This window comes from Ambystoma mexicanum, chromosome 2q (assembly GCF_040938575.1).
Source record: "Ambystoma mexicanum isolate Mex_15411 chromosome 2q, UKY_AmexF1_1, whole genome shotgun sequence".
In the NCBI taxonomy this organism is placed as follows: domain Eukaryota; kingdom Metazoa; phylum Chordata; class Amphibia; order Caudata; family Ambystomatidae; genus Ambystoma; species Ambystoma mexicanum.
Genome location: NC_090924.1, coordinates 922,298,804 through 922,315,701, shown reverse-complemented (window position 1 = coordinate 922,315,701; position 16,898 = coordinate 922,298,804).

Here is a 16,898-nt window from a genome sequence, read left to right as displayed (position 1 = left end):
GAGTGATTGCAGAAATCAACCAGGGCAGGAGCCAGGGAGTCGATGTGGTCCTTGATGGTTTTGGACGAACAGGGGTGAACCTGTTTCGACGAGACTTTCATAGATCAGACTTTTCTAGAATCATCTTCTGTGGAGAAAAGTGGAAAGGAAGAGAAGGAGGGGGTGGGTGGCTGCAGAACGGCCAGAGGAGGAGCAGGCGATAGGGGGAGGGAGGCGATAGGAGGAGAGTGAGGACAGGATGTCCTGAGTTTTAGAAATGAAGTGAGAAGCCAGAGCCATGTAGAGGGCCTGGGAGGGAACAGGAGAGGTAGAGACTGTGGCAGGATTGGCCAGATCCTTGCAGATTTTAAAGTGTTCAGCCGAGTTGTTAGATTCCGCAGAGATGCGGGCTTGGATATGAGCTCGCTTCTTGGTGAGGACGGAGAGCCGGTATTGCCTTTGTAGCAGGCAGCAGGCCAGTTTGTCAGAGGATGAACATGAAGCACGCCATTTCCTCTCGGCCACCCTGCACTTGCATTTTAGGGTGACGAGGTCTGAGTCATACCAGGAGTTACACTTGGCTTTGGGCTTCAGGCAGATTCTCATGACAGGGGCAAGGATATCAAGAGAATCAGATATAGAAGAGTGGAGCGTGGAGAGGGCTGTGTCAGGATGAGAGTCAGCCAAAGAGGGAGGAGGGGGTGAGAAGGTGGAAGCAAAAGCCTCAACTGACACGCGCTTTATGGGTCGGATGACCGAAAAGGTGGGTGGCAGTGATGGAGGTGGCTTGGCTTGAGGGGTGTGGAGGGTGAGGTGGGAGGATAGGAGAAAGTGATCACTCCAGGAGAGAGGAGTGGAGAGGGGGACAGAGAGGGGAAGGTCTGAGGAGATCAGAGCATCGAGAGTGTGCCCTGCAGAATGAGTCAGGCCTGAGGGGAGAATGGTGAGTGAGAGTCCCAGAGGTCGCGAAAGAGTGCAGAGGGGGGACAGAAGGCATCCAGGTGGATGTTGAAATCTCCAAGAAGGAGGAGTTGAGTGGTTGAGGCCAGGAGTGAGGAGACGTGGTCCGCCCACTCAGAGAGGGGGACACCACAGGTAGAGAAAAAGATATCAGAGAGGAAAGACCCAAGTTGGACCTGGGAGGGTCGATCGGAGAGGAAGAAAGTCAGCCAAGCCAGAGCGTGACCAGTGATACCCAGGTTATCACGGAGGCAGTTGAGCAGGATGGCATGGTTGACAGTGTCAAAGGCAGAAGAGAGATCATGCAAGATGAGGACGCAGGGGGTGTTGGAGTCAAGGTTGGAGAGCAGGTCTTCACGGATGTTCAGGAGAGCATTTTACATGCTTCTGGCGGCTCTGAAGCCACACTGATGGTCATGGAGCCAACCAACAGATTCAGTGTGGAGATTAGGCTGGGAGAGGGCCAGTTTCTCCAGGAGCTTGCCCAGGAAGGGAGTGATGGAGATTGGGTGATAGTTAGCCGGGCAAGAGGGGTTGGCAGAGGGCTTCTTAAGAAGAGGGTGCACAAGGGAGTGCTTCAGAGGGGATGGGAAGACTCCCGTGGTGAAGGAGTGATTGCAGAAATCAACCAGGGCAGGAGCCAGGGAGTCGATGTCGTCCTTGATGGTTTTGGACGAACAGGGGTGAACCTGTTTCGACGAGACTTTCATAGATCGGACTTTTCTAGAAACATCTTCTGTGGAGAAAAGGGGAAAGGAAGAGAAGGAGGGGGCGGGTGGCTGCAGAACGGCCAGAGGAGGAGCAGGCGATAGGGGGAGGGAGGCGATAGGAGGAGAGTGAGGACAGGATGTCCTGAGTTTTAGAAATGAAGTGAGAAGCCAGAGCCATGTAGAGGGCCTGGGAGGGAACAGGAGAGGTAGAGACTGTGGCAGGATTGGCCAGATCCTTGCAGATTTTAATGTGTTCAGCCGAGTTGTTAGATGCCGCAGAGATACGGGCTTGGATATGAGCTCTCTTCTTGGTGAGGACGGAGAGCCGGTATTGCCTTTGTAGCAGGCGGCAGGCCAGTTTGTCAGAGGATGAACATGAAGCACGCCATTTCCTCTTGGCCACCCTGCACTTGCATTTTAGGGTGACGAGGTCTGAGTCATACCAGGAGTTACACTTGGCTTTGGGCTTCAGGCAGATTCTCATGACAGGGGCAAGGATATCAAGAGAATCAGATATAGAAGAGTGGAGCGTGGAGAGGGCTGTGTCAGGGTGAGAGTCAGCCAAAGAGGGAGGAGGGGGTGAGAAGGTGGAAGCAAAAGCCTCAACTGACACGCGCTTTATGGGTCGGATGACCGAAAAGGTGGGTGGTAGTGATGGAGGTGGCTTGGCTTGAGGGGTGGGGAGGGTGAGGTGGGAGGATAGGAGAAAGTGATCACTCCAGGAGAGAGGAGTGGAGAGGGGGACAGAGAGGGAAAGGTCTGAGGAGATCAGAGCATCGAGATTGTGCCCTGCAGAATGAGTCGGGCCTGAGGGGAGAATGGTGAGTGAGAGTCGCAGAGGTCGCGAAAGAGTGCAGAGGGGGGACAGGAGGCATCCAGGTGGATGTTGAAATCTCCAAGAAGGAGGAGTTGAGTGATTGAGGACAGGAGTGAGGAGACGTGGTCCGCCCACTCAGAGAGGGGGACACCACAGGTAGAGAAAAAGATATCAGAGAGGAACGACCCAAGTTGGACCTGGGAGGGTCGATCGGAGAGGAAGGAAGTCAGCCCAGCCAGAGCCTGACCAGTGATACCCAAGTTATCACAGAGGCGGTTGAGCAGGATGGCATGTTGACAGTGTCAAAGGCAGAAGAGAGATCATGCAAGATGAGGACGCAGGGGGTGTTGGAGTGAAGGTTGGAGAGCAGGTCTTCACGGATGTTGAGGAGAGCAGTTTCCAAGCTTCTAGTGGCTCTGAAGCCACACTGATGGTCATGGAGACAACCAACAGATTCAGTGTGGAGATTAGGCTGGGAGAGGGCCAGTTTCTCCAGGAGCTTGCCCAGGAAGGGAGTGATGGAGATTGGGCGATAGTTAGCCGGGCAAGAGGGGTCGACAGAGGGCTTCTTAAGAAGAGGGTGCACAAGGGAGTGCTTCAGAGGGGATGGGAAGACTCCCGTGGTGAAGGAGTGATTGCAGAAATCAACCAGGGCAGGAGCCAGGGAGTCGATGTGGTCCTTGATGGTTTTGGATGAACAGGGGTGAACCTGTTTCGACGAGACTTTCATAGATCAGACTTTTCTAGAAACATCTTCTGTGGAGAAAAGGGGAAAGGAAGAGAAGGAGGGGGTGGGTGGCTGCAGAATGGCCAGAGGAGGAGCAGGCGATAGGGGGAGGGAGGCGATAGGAGGAGAGTGAGGACAGGATGTCCTGAGTTTTAGAAATGAAGTGAGAAGCCAGAGCCATGTAGAGGGCCTGGGAGGGAACAGGAGAGGTAGAGACTGTGGCAGGATTGGCCAGATCCTTGGATTTTAAAGTGTTCAGCCGAGTTGTTAGATGCCGCAGAGATGCGGGCTTGGATATGAGCTCTCTTCTTGGTGAGGACGGAGAGCCGGTATTGCCTTTATAGCAGGCGGCAGGCCAGTTTGTCAGAGGATGAACATGAAGCACGCCATTTCCTCTCGGCCACCCTGCACTTGCATTTTAGGGTGACGAGGTCTGAGTCATACCAGGAGTTACACTTGGCTTTGGGCTTCAGGCAGATTCTCATGACAGGGGCAAGGATATCAAGAGAATCAGATATAGAAGAGTGGAGCGTCGAGAGGGCTGTGTCAGGGTGAGAGTCAGCCAAAGGGGGAGGAGGGGGTGAGAAGGTGGAAGCAAAACCCTCAACTGACACGCGCTTTATGGGTCGGATGACCGAAAAGGTGGGTGGCAGTGATGGAGGTGGCTTGGCTTGAGGGGTGGGGAGGGTGAGGTGGGAGGATAGGAGAAAGTGATCACTACAGGAGAGAGGAGTGGAGAGGGGGACAGAGAGGGGAAGGTCTGAGGAGATCAGAGCATCGAGAGTGTGCCCTGCAGAATGAGTCGGGCCTGAGGGGAAAATGGTGAGTGAGAGAGAGTCGCAGAGGTTGCGAAAGAGTGCAGAGGGGGGACAAGAGGCATCCAGGTGGATGTTGAAATCTCCAAGAAGGAGGAGTTGAGTGGTTGAGGCCAGGAGTGAGGAGACGTGGTGCCACCATTAATGGGAGAAGAGGAGAAAGGAGAGAGCACAGAGACCATATGAAGGGTCCATGAATCAGGAGAAGGCACGACAAAGAGGATGTCAGTGAGAGTTTCCTTGGAAGAGGCTCTGGTGTAGGTGTCAGCGATAGGGAGGCCTGGGTTAGAGACCAGGATGTCCTTTTTAAACTTTTCCTACCAGATTTAGTGAGGAGAGCAGGATAGTTAATAGAGAAGCAGTTTGAGAAGATAGGAGAGACAGAGAGCACCATAGAGTAGGTGGGAGAGGAGAGAGGTGGAGGTACTGGAGGAGGGCACAAGAGTAGGCAGACAAGCTGCACAATAGGACAGGATGACGGCACTCAGACTTACAGAGCTAACATATTGCGCAGTAAGATAGGAGAGACGACACAGCGAAAATGAGAGCGGGAATCCTGAATAGAGGGAGAAAGGCCTAGGTTACACAATGCAATTTAAATATACTTAGCCAGTGCATATTATAAAGGATAAAAGACACCTAAATTTGAGAATCCTGAATAGAGGGAGAAAGGCCTAGGTTACACAATGCAATTTAAATACTTTGCCAGTGCATATTATACAGGATAAAAGACACCTAAATTTGAGTAATCCTGAATAGAGGGAGAACGGCCTAGGTTACACAATGCAATTTAAATACTTAGCCAGTGCATATAATAGATATTTGAATGGGGCAAATAAGAAGACTGGAGACAACACAAGAGGTTAGTGGATCCGCTAGGGAGGAAGGTAGGAGGGGGGGGCAGGACAAGGGTGGTGTGGCACCAGGCAACAGGCGTCCCCTGCGGACACCTGCAGACACAACCAGGAGCCGCTGATCAGGGAGCCGCCCTTTGCCTGGGGGCACTTAGCCTAAGGGGGGCTGCCGGGCAGAGGGCTGCCCAGGGATGGACAAATAAAAGCGCCCTAGCAGACACCCGGCATCCAATCAGGATGGGTAGGGGGCTGGCTGGGAGGTGGGAGGGAACAAGGAAGTGGCGGAGGGGGGAGGAGGGAGAGGACAACACGCTCAGAGTGCAAGGGAAGAAGAAAGGCAGGAAACAATACAAATAAAATAAATTAGAAATGGCAGCACAATCTTACTTGGGGCACCGGGGCAGGCAAGTCCTCCTGCTGGGAAAGGAGGCAGGCAGGTCTAGGTCAGCTGCAATCTCCGCTCCGCCGGCAATGAGGCGAGCAGAGAGAGCAGCGACCGTTAAGCCTAGTAGCAGACACCCAGCATCCAATCAGGGAGGGTAGGGGGCTGTCTGAGAGGCGGGAGGTGGGAGGGAACAATGAAGTGGCGGAGGGGGGAAGAGGGAGAGGACAACGCGCTCAGAGCGCAAGGGAAGAAGAAAGGCAGGAAACAATAAAAATAAAATAAATTAGAAATGGCAGCACAACCTTACTTGGGGCACCGGGGCAGGCAAGTCTTGGTCAGCTGCAATCTGCGCTCCGCCAGCAATGAGTTATGGTTAAGTTGCTAAACTCATAGGAAGACCACTTTTTGGGCGGCTTATAACTTCGCTCCCCGTGGACGAATCCTCACCAAACTTTGAAAACAAAGTATATGGCCCACTTTGAATCTATTCTGGACGGATTTTCACCAAATTTGCTTCAGCAGTGGCGGCTTGGTGTAAATTTGGTGGAAATCCATCCATTAGTTTTCTTTTAAAACAACTTAAAAGTAGGTAAAATAAATTAGTGATATCTGGGTCCGGTCCGCGGATTCATTTCCCTGTTCGGTCCATGGACCGGACTCTGATTGGCTTAGAAGGCAACATGCTGTCCGTGGACATCGGACGTGCCCACTGATTGGATGGTGAAAAGCGTGAAGTGCGTCCGATTTTTGGAAACGTTCGCCATCTTGGATTTGCAGACTTCGGCCACTGTCCGTGGTAAAAAGATATTAAAAAACACCACATTGCACTTGTCAAATTTATCATGTAATCTCTGGGGAGGTGAGGGGTGATGAGGATGGGATGGGATATGCCTGCAAGAACCAAAAAAACAGGTGTTTTTTGCCATAAAAGTCAGCAAACAGTTCAGATGTTCGGGAACAGTCCTGTGAAGTTCACGGACACCTCTGCAATACAGGGTTGGTGAAAAGCACTTCTTGGATGGCTTATAACTTTGGTGCCATTTAATGAAACTGAATGAAATGCTGCATTTATATTCCTGACCTGATTCCAAATGGGTTTGCAGAGTTTGGTGGGATTCTGTTAGGAGGGGCAAAATTAGAGGGAGCGGGGGTCTCAAAATAATGTAAATGCTTATAAATGAGGTGCCATTTGAAGAATCTATACTAAATTTGGCAAACTGATAATAGATCTAGATATAACTGTTTTTGTGAAGTTTTGTGGGATTTTGTCAAAGGTAGGATCGCCACCCTACACCAAAGGTTGCGTGACATTGGTTCCTGATCTCTTCCACTGCAGCTACATGTCTGATTCACCACTGCTCTTGTTACTAGTGTGGCCCCTTTCGATATGGTAGCCGTGTTTCTGACAATCATCTATCACCCAACGTACATCACTGCCGCCTTCAGTATGCGATAAGCACTTGCTTGTGGTTGGCTGCTTCCACTCGACCAGGGCAACGAGTCGTGGTCTCCCATTGCTAACCACTATATCTACTGATCCATACACCCTCCTTGCTCATGTCATCTGCCTGTGCCATCACCTGGTTTGTGGTGCCCTAGTATGGCCTAGGAGCGTGGGTACTCTGTGTGCTGCTCTGCAAGCAAGGCAGTGCTGTGCTTTTTCTCCTATCTTGGGGCTGCAGATCTCCTTCTGTGTCGCTTTAGTGTTATAACATGCTGATGCTGGGTGCGCAGCTGTTCATCCACTATTTCCCGCATTCTTCCTACACTGCTCTGACTGCCTGGTCCCTTTCTGCACCCCCGTCCCGCTCCCCCTCTCCCCGGCACCTATGGCCTCTTGGCCTTCACGTCTTGCACAACCTGCGGGCTACCCCCTTATCCATCCTGTCAGCCCTGTGCGGCACCCTGCATTGTAACTCACTTGTAACATCCATTTTTAACTTTCTCGGCCATGTGCTGTATCTGTTTTTAACCTACCTGGTTCTACTGGATTGCCATTTCTCAGCCCTGTACTGTGTCTGCATTTACCTACCTGGTACTACTGGATTGACGTTCCTCAGCCCGTTATGCTGCATTTGACCTACCTGAAACTACTGGATTGACATTTCTCAGCCCTGCACTGTGCTGCATTTAATCCACCTGTACCCCTACCAATTTTGCCTGTTATGCTTACCTGCAAACCTGATCTAGCCTCCCGTACCATGAGGCATGGCCTTTCCAGATTGTGCACTCTTACCAATTTAGTCTGTTATGCTTACCTGTACACCTGATGTAACCCCCAGTACCATGAGACGTGGCTCTTCCAGATTGTGCACCCCCACACATTTTGCCTGTTATGCTTACCTGTACACCTGATGTTACCCCGGTACCATGAGACGTGGCTCTTCCAGTTTGTGCACCGCTACCAACTTTGCCTGGTATGCTTACCTGTAAACCTGATCTAGCCCCGGTACCAGGAGGTGTGGCTTTTCCAGATTGTGCACTCTTACCAATTTGGACTGCTAAGCTTACCTGTACACCTGATATAGCCCCCGTACCATGAGGTGTGGCTCCTCCAGATTGTGCACCATTACCAATTGTGTCCGTTATGCTTACCTGTACGCCTGATGTAGCCCCCGTACCATGAGGCGTGGCTCTTCCAGTTTGTGCACCGCTACCAACTTTGCCTGGTATGCTTACCTGTAAACCTGATCTAGCCCTGGTACCAGGAGGTGTGGCTTTTCCAGATTGTGCACTCTTACCAATTTGGACTGTTAAGCTTACCTATACACCTGATGTAGCCCCCGTACCATGAGGTGTGGCTCCTCCAGATTGTGCACCATTACCAATGTTGTCTGTTATGCTTACCTGTACGCCTGATGTAGCCCCCGTACCATGAGGTGTGGCTCCTCCAGATTGTGCACCATTACCAATGTTGTCTGTTATGCTTACCTGTACGCCTGATGTAGCCCCCGTACCATGAGGTGTGGCTCCTCCAGATTGTGCACCATTACCAATGTTGTCTGTTATGCTTACCTGTACACCTGATGTAGCCCCCATACCATGAGGCGCGGCTCTGTCTGAGTATGCTTCCAAGATCCACCTGTACGCTGTAACCCTAAGTGTGGTTCTGTACTTTTCGAATGTCTCTTCGCCTTACTGTAACTAGCGCCTAGATACCTGAGAGTTTTGTGTGCTCCCATAAATGCAAAAATAAATAAATAAATGCATTGTTTTTTATACCCACAGTTATTGGGGGAAAAGTTATTTACAAAATATATATACTTTTTTTTACAGCTACAGTGAGGTAGGGGTGCAAAATCAATGCCCATGGCCAAAGGCCAGGGCTAGTGGCCCGGTAATGTTTTAAACTACAGAGTGGGCACAGCCGAGGCTAGTGGGTCTGATACACATGTAGAGTGGACACGGCTGCAGGCTATGGCTATCGGCCTGGTAGTGTTGTAAAACATGCTGGCCATGTCCGAAGGCCACAGCTACTGGCCAGCTAGTGTTTCAAAATATAGAGTGGCCACGACCAAAGGCCATGCTCACTAGCCAGAGCCTTAGCCCTTGGCTGGTGGGCCCGTAAATACATTTATCCTGGACAGGGCCGAAGGCCATGGATAATGCCTGGTACTGTTGTAAAATATACAGTGGACACGGTCGCAGGCCATGGTAGTGGACCTGAAAGACATGTATAGTGGCCAGGGCCAAAAGCCGACCATGTCCAAAGGCTATGGCTACTGACCAGGTAGCATTTTAAAATACCACTGTGCCCACTAGCCAGGATCAAAGGCCCTGGCTAGTGGGCCTGAAAGACATGTATAGTGGCCAGGGCTGCGAATGGGAAGAATGGATCTGGAAATTCAGTCGATACAGATGCAGCAATCGTCAAAAAGGAATCCTCGTCCAGGTGCTCTAAGCAGATTGCATGTGAAGAAATATTAGCTCACAGCAGACTGCCCGTGACCTTGTCTATTGCCTGAGCTCCTTAGATGTCATGGTTTTCACAAAATCCCACATCTGCTGGGGTGGATAACAGCAACCCGGGGACACACCCTGCCTTTTCTCTTGAGTAACAATATAGGTACAGGAGCAAGTTTGAAAATGCACTGTCACTTAAAACTGAAGGCCTAATAAGCAAATCCAAACAATGCTGTACTCAGAGCCCTGATGGTATTTCTAATGATGTGCTCAAGCAAAGGACTCGAGTACAGAACCATCCAAATATCACCCGCCTGCCCTTTTCACTTCTGTGGCAAAAGGTATCCGAAGTGCTGTTGGGTCCACTTCAGGCTTGGTGTTTCTGCATTCGGACTACCCCAGGGCTTAGCAGGGCCGATTTTCTGAGCACTGTCTGGCCTCCAAAGCTGAATCAGAAATGCACCATACTAAAAGCGTATATGGTATTTCATTGATCTGTTCAATGCCTTTGATTTAAATAGTAATTCTACTTCATGGCCAAAATGATCTTCATTGGATATCCCGTGGGATCTTTTAAACTGCATTATGGAATTTCATACTAATACTTGGACACAATTCAGTGAAGCAATACAAGAAATCTGTCAGCTACGATTCCGGCACCAAACAGTTTGTGTCAAGTATGTGTACCAGTTCCTCTATGGTTGTCATTATATACAACTGTAGTGCCTGGATTTAACAAAAACACACCCCTTACACATTCTCCTTTATGCACATATAGCAGTGCTGCTAGATTTGACCCTGATTGGGGAACACAGCTCTCTAACTAGCTTATGCCAGTACTGCAATGACCTTTGGTAAACAGTTGCATCCCTGAAATGTCAACTAATGTCTACCAAGGATATTATTTAGAAAAAGGGTGATTTCTCATCAATTTCTTGAGTTAGAAGTTAATGAAATGCCCAATTACAAAGAAATACATCTGTGAAGGAACTAAAAAAACATTTTTATAAAACGGATTGGCCAAGCCATCTTAGCATGAAAAAGTAAAATCCCACTGTTGCTTTTGTATGCAGTTGGAATATTTGAGAAACAATTCTGGTAATAATGGAGATCTTTCTTATATCTAAGAAGGAAACCCCAATGGCACCCGCACGTCTTGAGTTAGATCTACTTGGCAACACACGTAAGGCATACACTGCAGCGATTCGTACTTGGCCTACCGGCATAGCACATAGAGGGCTACTCTTCATGCCATTCATAACTGGATTCAGATTGAATTGGACAAGACTCAGAGGCGTTGCTAGGGGTGGGATGAGGGGGTTATAGCCCCGGGTCTTTTGGTTGTAGCCCCGGATAGAAGCTCAGGGACTACAAAAAGCTATAGCTAGCCCGAATCCCACCAGTCCCGACATTAGCTTAGCCCCTGATATTTTCCAGACCTAGCAACACCTCCAAGCACATCCATTTTTCATTCATGAAACGTGTTCATTCGTTCGATGCAAATCTCCATTTAGTCCTCAAAGCCCTAAAGGGGCTAGATACGAATACTGTTAACTATATTGTAAATAAGAGTTTTGCAGAGGCACATTTTAATTCTGACATGTTGTGCTGATCAAAGTGAAAGAATCTAAAAGGTGTTTCTCTTACTGCCTCACAGGGCACTCCACAAAGACACCTGCAGGAAGTTTAGAGTGATGAGGCCAGGCAACGTCATTTACATTTTTAATTATCTTGCTTAGATCCACTGTAGGTGCCTGGGAAGGAATACAATGTGTCGGCACAATATGCATGCTGTGTGATTATGGAGCACAAGACCTGGGTCGTGTTCTTTTCTTATGTCCCAAAAGGGAGCTACACAGAAGATCATTGCTGAAGTCAATATTTTTGTACCATGGTGTTTGTACAGTGAAGTGAGTTCTTATTCTTTTTTGCAAAGCACCAACCAACAAAATGTGTATATTAGATTGTATAGGTATTTTAATTATTTTATTTTACTGTCATCTTTGCAATAATGTTTTTAACTTGCTTATTTTGTCATTTCAATCTGCACTGGTTTTAATGAGTAATTAACTTTTTATTTTTGTTTGCTTTTTTGTAAATCTGTTTAACACAGATTGAATGCGCATTGATGATGATAAATATGTGCTATTTATGTTATGTTACCTAATTCCATAGCGCTGTAAGCTCCAAGGCATTAGTTTAAAGGAGTACCAACTAGCAAGGCAGTATAAACCCTGACTAGGTCCCTCTCCCAAAAAAACTCCATGCAAAAGGCATAGTGTGCCCAGTTAGTTCAGTAGCCTGCTCTGCGGTCTCTGTGTCCCGTTGCACAGAGCAGGTCCAGGTCACAGGTGCCCTCTTGACAGCTGCATTGGCAACTAAGTCCATGTAGAACAGGGGCAGCATTTATGATATGCACCTTTGTTTAAAAAAACTCATAAGCATAAGAGTTGCCACCAGTTGGCACAGTAAACTGTAAAAAATAAGCCATATCTGAGTTTGAAGTATGGTGGCTAGCATCTCTTATAATCATCCAATCCACATCAGATTTACATCGCTAATGTGTCAGCCCTTTGAACCCAGGTCAGCTGGGGAACAATTATGTGTATTCCCCCAGCTAGGTTGTCTCCTTCCAAGACTGAAGCCTGTGGGTTGCTTCTTTCCGATCTTTTGTGAAGGCATATAACACCCTCACCAGTGAGTCAACCCCTCCACAGGAAGCTGTCCTGGGAATAGGAATCAAAGGGCACACCCTTCACAAAGATACTAGCCTCACATCATCTCTCTCTATCCATCAGTGGTAGATCACAGATTCTGGGTTTATGTTGCTGGCCATTGAAACAAGAACGGTCAGTTATAATGAAGCAATACACACCAATTGGTGGGGGCATTACTAGCTCAGGTAATGCCCCGGTTCCGAGTTACAGGCACAAATCAAAGAGAAAGCCTTAACGTTAGCCACAGGGCATTACCAGACCCAGTAATGTCCCCGCTCACAGGGGTATATTGCTATTAGAATCCTGGCATGTTTTACCGGGATGCTAATAGTTTTCTTTTCAAGTTGAGATATGGCATATTTGCCGTTTACCAACTTGAAAAAAATTACAAGATAAGATGTCCACCATGGATAAGGGAGAAGAGAACTACACATAGTCCTGTCTCCTTTTCCATGGCAGTCATTACCGCAACAGGGATGCCCCTGGAAATTTCGCACTGGAGAAGGACAAGGAAGCCGCAGGCAAGTGTGGTGGGGTTAGGTCTAGATGATGGATGTGAACATTGGGGGTGGGAAAAAGGTGTTTGCAGGGGAGCACTTAACTCATCCTGGCTGTGAAGATGGGAGCCTCCCGCTTCTGAGGTGGCTTGAAACCGCCCCACCACCCCCTGCCAGGATGCTACTAATCTATAAAAGATGGCTATACTAGTATTTTTCTTATTACAATCAAGAAGTGAAATCACAAATTACTTTTAATAAGAAAATAAACTACATGTGTTCATAGTGAAATTACAGACTCCCATGTGTTATTGGAGGTGGGGGAGCCGCAGAATACTTTGGTAGATTCATGCTAGAGGAGAGTCGGGGAGTCTGGCTTGGCTCTAAAAGCCAAACATACAAAAGACCAATATAGGTCCTGCTTCCCATCCCTCAAAACACAAGAAATACCATACTTGGTGTCCAGCCCCCACACCCTCAGAACACAAGACCTACACCTGACATACCAATTGTGGCAGATACATCACAGTGTGATAATATTATTTGCTTATGATCACACAGTTTAGTTATGAGGTCAAGTATGATATGATATGATGTGGCATTTTTAACACACCTTGACACAAGTGTTTCTAGACACGACAAGACAATGGGGAGGAAACAAGGGAGGACAAAATAACGACCTACTAGGCCTTGTGCCATTCAGATCATGCCAGTGCAGGGAAGAGGGAAAGGGCAGCAGTGCCAGGGTAGTGGGGAAGGGGGAGTGCAGGTAACTCACAAGTGCAACCAGGTGGCTCATAAGTGCAGAGTGAAGGGACTGTAGGGCTGCAGATACAGACCCTTTAACCGTGGAGCCCGGAAGCAGTGCACGGGCAACTGGACATGCAGTAGCCTGGGCCCGAGTTCTGAGGGTGACCAGGTGACCAGCGCGCGGAGCTGTCAGGTACATCAGCAGGGGAGAGGAAGAGAGAAAGTCAAAGCGAAAGGAAGGTTTGAGTTGCTTCCGGAACCGGAGGTGGTTCTGCTCGAGTTTGAGAGAGGCAGGGAGGCTGTTCCAGAGGGAGGCCCCAGCCGAGGAGATAGATCTGCCCCCAACTCTCTGCTTGGAGAAGCATCTGACCCTCAGAGAGTTGGAAGGTGATGAGCATAGAGCTCGAGGGGGAAGATGTTTTGGAAGAGAAAGTTGGTAGTAGGGCAGTCCCAGACCCCAGAACGCCTTGTGGGTGATGCAGAGCATCTTGAAATTGATCCTTGCAGCCACGGGGAGCCAGTGAAGAGATTTCAGAGCTGGAGAGATATGATCCCTGGGCTTGAGGCCAAGGACAAGGCATGCAGTCCTGTTCTGGATAAGTTATAAAGGTCAATGAGTAGAGGCAGGAAGATTTAGAAAGAGGATGTTAATAGTCCAGCCTAGAGGGGACCAGAACTCTGGAGAAATTGAGAAAAGGAAGAATACCTCTGAGGAGGTGCAGCTGATAGTTTGACTTCTTAGAGACGTCAGAGATGTGAGGGGAGAAGGAGAGGGTGGAGTCAAAGATGACACCAAGGTTCTTAACCTCCCAGGAAGGAGCAGGAAGAGGGCCCAGAGTGGGTGGCCAGAGAGAGACAGAGGAAAGGAGAGAGCGGGTGTCCCAATGAGGAGGATCTTAGTGTTACTGGCATTAAGGTTGAGATTATTGACGGCACACCATTCCTGAATTGCGGCCAGACAGTCTGGTATGAGAGAAGCAGAGGTGGCTGAGGGGAGCCTGAAAGAGAGCTGAGTGTCATCCACATAACATTGAAAATTGGAGCAGAAAGTAGTGATGCGGTGGGCAAGAGGTGCCAGGTAGTGGTTGAAGAGCCAGGGAGATAAGTTAGATCCCTGGGGAACACCACAAGTAGAGAGAGAGATAGACAAGAGGAAAGCCCTCAGTTGGACCTGAGAGGGTCGGTCTGTGAGAAAGGAGGTCAACCAGGTTAGGGCCTGATCAGTAATACCAAAGTTGTCCCAGAGACGATTGAGCAGGATGGCATAGTTGACCATGTCAAAAGCAGAGGATAGATCAAGGAGAATTAGGTAGAAGGGAGATTAGAGTCGAGATTGGGGAGCAAGTCTTCACAGGTGTCCAGGAGAGCAGTTTCCTTGCTTCTGGCAGCTCTGAAACCAGACTGGCGGTCATGGAGGCAACCAACAGATTCAGTATTTAGATTAAGCTGGGAGATGGCCAGCTTTTACAAATGTTTGCCCAGGAAAGGAGTGATGGAGATCAGGCGATAGTTAGCTGGAGAGGAAGGATCGGCTGAGGGCTTCTTTAGAAGGGGTGCACAAGATAGGGCTTAAGGGGGAGGGGAAGTTCCAGTGGCAAAGGAGTGATTGCAGAAATCGGCCAAAGCTAGAGCAAGGGTGTCGATGTAGTCCTTGATAGTTCTGGATGAGCAGGGGAGAACCTGCTTTGATGAGACTTTCATAGATCGGACTTGTCTAGAAACATTGTCAGGAGTGAACAGGGGAAAGGAGGATAAGGGATGCAGAGAGACGGCCTCAGACGGGCCAGGAGTGGTAGAGGAGGAGGAAGAGGATGTAGAGGAAGAGAGGGTGGACAAGATGTCCTGAGTTTTAGTAGTGAAATGAGAGGCCAAGGCCATGCAGAGGGCATGGGAGGGAACAGGAGAGGTAGAGACTGCAGCAGGATTGGCCAGTTCCTTGCAGATTTTGAAAGGTTCGGCCGAGTTGTTAGATGCAACAGAGATGCAGGCTTGGATCTAGGCTCTCTTCTTAGAGTGGACAGGGTGTCTGTACTGCCTTTGGAGCAGGTGGCAGGCCAGTTTGAAGGGGGGACGCCCAAGGCCTTCCTCTTCCTTTCCGCCACCCTACACTTGCATTTAAGGGCAGGGAGGTTGTACCAAGAGTTGTACTTGGATTTGGGCTTCAAGTGGATCCTCATCACAGGGGCAAGGACAACCAGAAGTTTAGAGATACAGAGATGAAGGTTAGAGAGGGCTGTGTCAGGGTGTGCGTCAGCCAAAGGTGCAGGAGGAGGAGAGAGAGTAGCAGCAGCAAAAGCCTCAACTGACACACTGTTCATGGGTCGGATGACAGAGAAGGTAGGTGGCTGTGCTGGTGTCGGCTGCACCTGCGGGGAAGAGAGAGAGAATTGGGAAGAAAAGAGAAAGTGATCACTCCAAGAGAGAGGAGTGGTGAGAGGGTTAGAGAAGGGGAGGTCTGGGGAGATCAGAACATCCAGGGTGTGCCCTGCAGAGTGAGTTGGGCAAGAGGGAAGAATAAAGAGAGAGAGAGAATTGCAGAGGCTGCGAAAGAGTCCTGAAGAAGGTCTGGTAGCATCCAGGTGGATGTTCAAGTCTCTGAGGAGGAGAAATTGGGAGGTAGAGGCAAGGAGTAAGGAGGCGAGGTCAACCCACTCAGAGAGGAAGATGGCAACCTGGTCAGGGGGGCTGTGCCCACGGTGAGAGAGAGTCCAGGAGAGATGAAGAGCCTGCAGACCAGACATTCAAAGGAGGAGTAGTGCTACATTAGAATGATAGAAGATGGGATCCACTCTAGGCTACACCCCCACCGGGACGGTTGGTTCTGGGTTCGGAGAGGATCTTGTAGCCATCGGGAAGGAGAGTCTTGAAACTCGTGACAGGGCTGGCCATGAACCAATTCTCAGTGAGACCGAGTACATCCAAATCAAGCTCTTCCAGGAAATGGCAAATGTCAGAGGAGTATTTGACAGCTGAACGAGTGTTGAGAGTAGCAATGTGGAGCAGGTTGCTACATTTGAAGGGCTTACAGGAAGGGGTACAGGCCAGATGTACACCCTGTGGAAGTTTTGAAGGTGCCCGAGGATGGGCAGAGGAGGAAAGAGGAGAAGGCAGGGTAGTCAGAGAGGGAGAAGAGAGTGCCAGAGGGGTGGCAGAGGAGGGAGGCAACAGGGTGGCCAAAGAAGCATCAGGGGGTGCCAAAGAGGTTGCAGAGGAAGGAGGCAGCAGAGGAGATAAGGCACAGGAAGCATCTATCAAAGAGGAGGAGATTGGCCTGAGGTCCCTGAACCAAGATGGTACCATTTAAGTAGACATTAATGATGGTCTTAGAGAAGTGGAAAGGGGCCAGGTGGGCCTCCCACTGGGTACCACCATTAATGGGAGAAGAGGAAAAAGGAGCGAGAACAGAGACCATATTGGGGGTCCATAGGCCTGGAGAGGGAACGAAAAAGAGTATGTCGGTAAGGGTCTGTCTGGAGGAAGCACTGGTATAGGTATCGGCGATAGGGAGGCCTGGGTTGGAGACCAGGATGTCCCTTTTGAACTTCCTCCTGCCAGACTTAGTGAGAGGGATAGAATAGTCAATAGAAAAGCAGTTAGAAAAGATAGGTGAGACAGAGAGCACAATAGGGGGTGCAGGGAGAAAGAGAGGGTGTAGGAAGAGGGGAGCCCAGGCAGGGGAGGGAGTAGGAAGGTCACACGGGGGGGCAGATAGAAGGGAGGCACTGGAGGGACACGAAAGGGAGGGGTGACAACAAAGAACAAGAACAACGGACCTACAAATCAG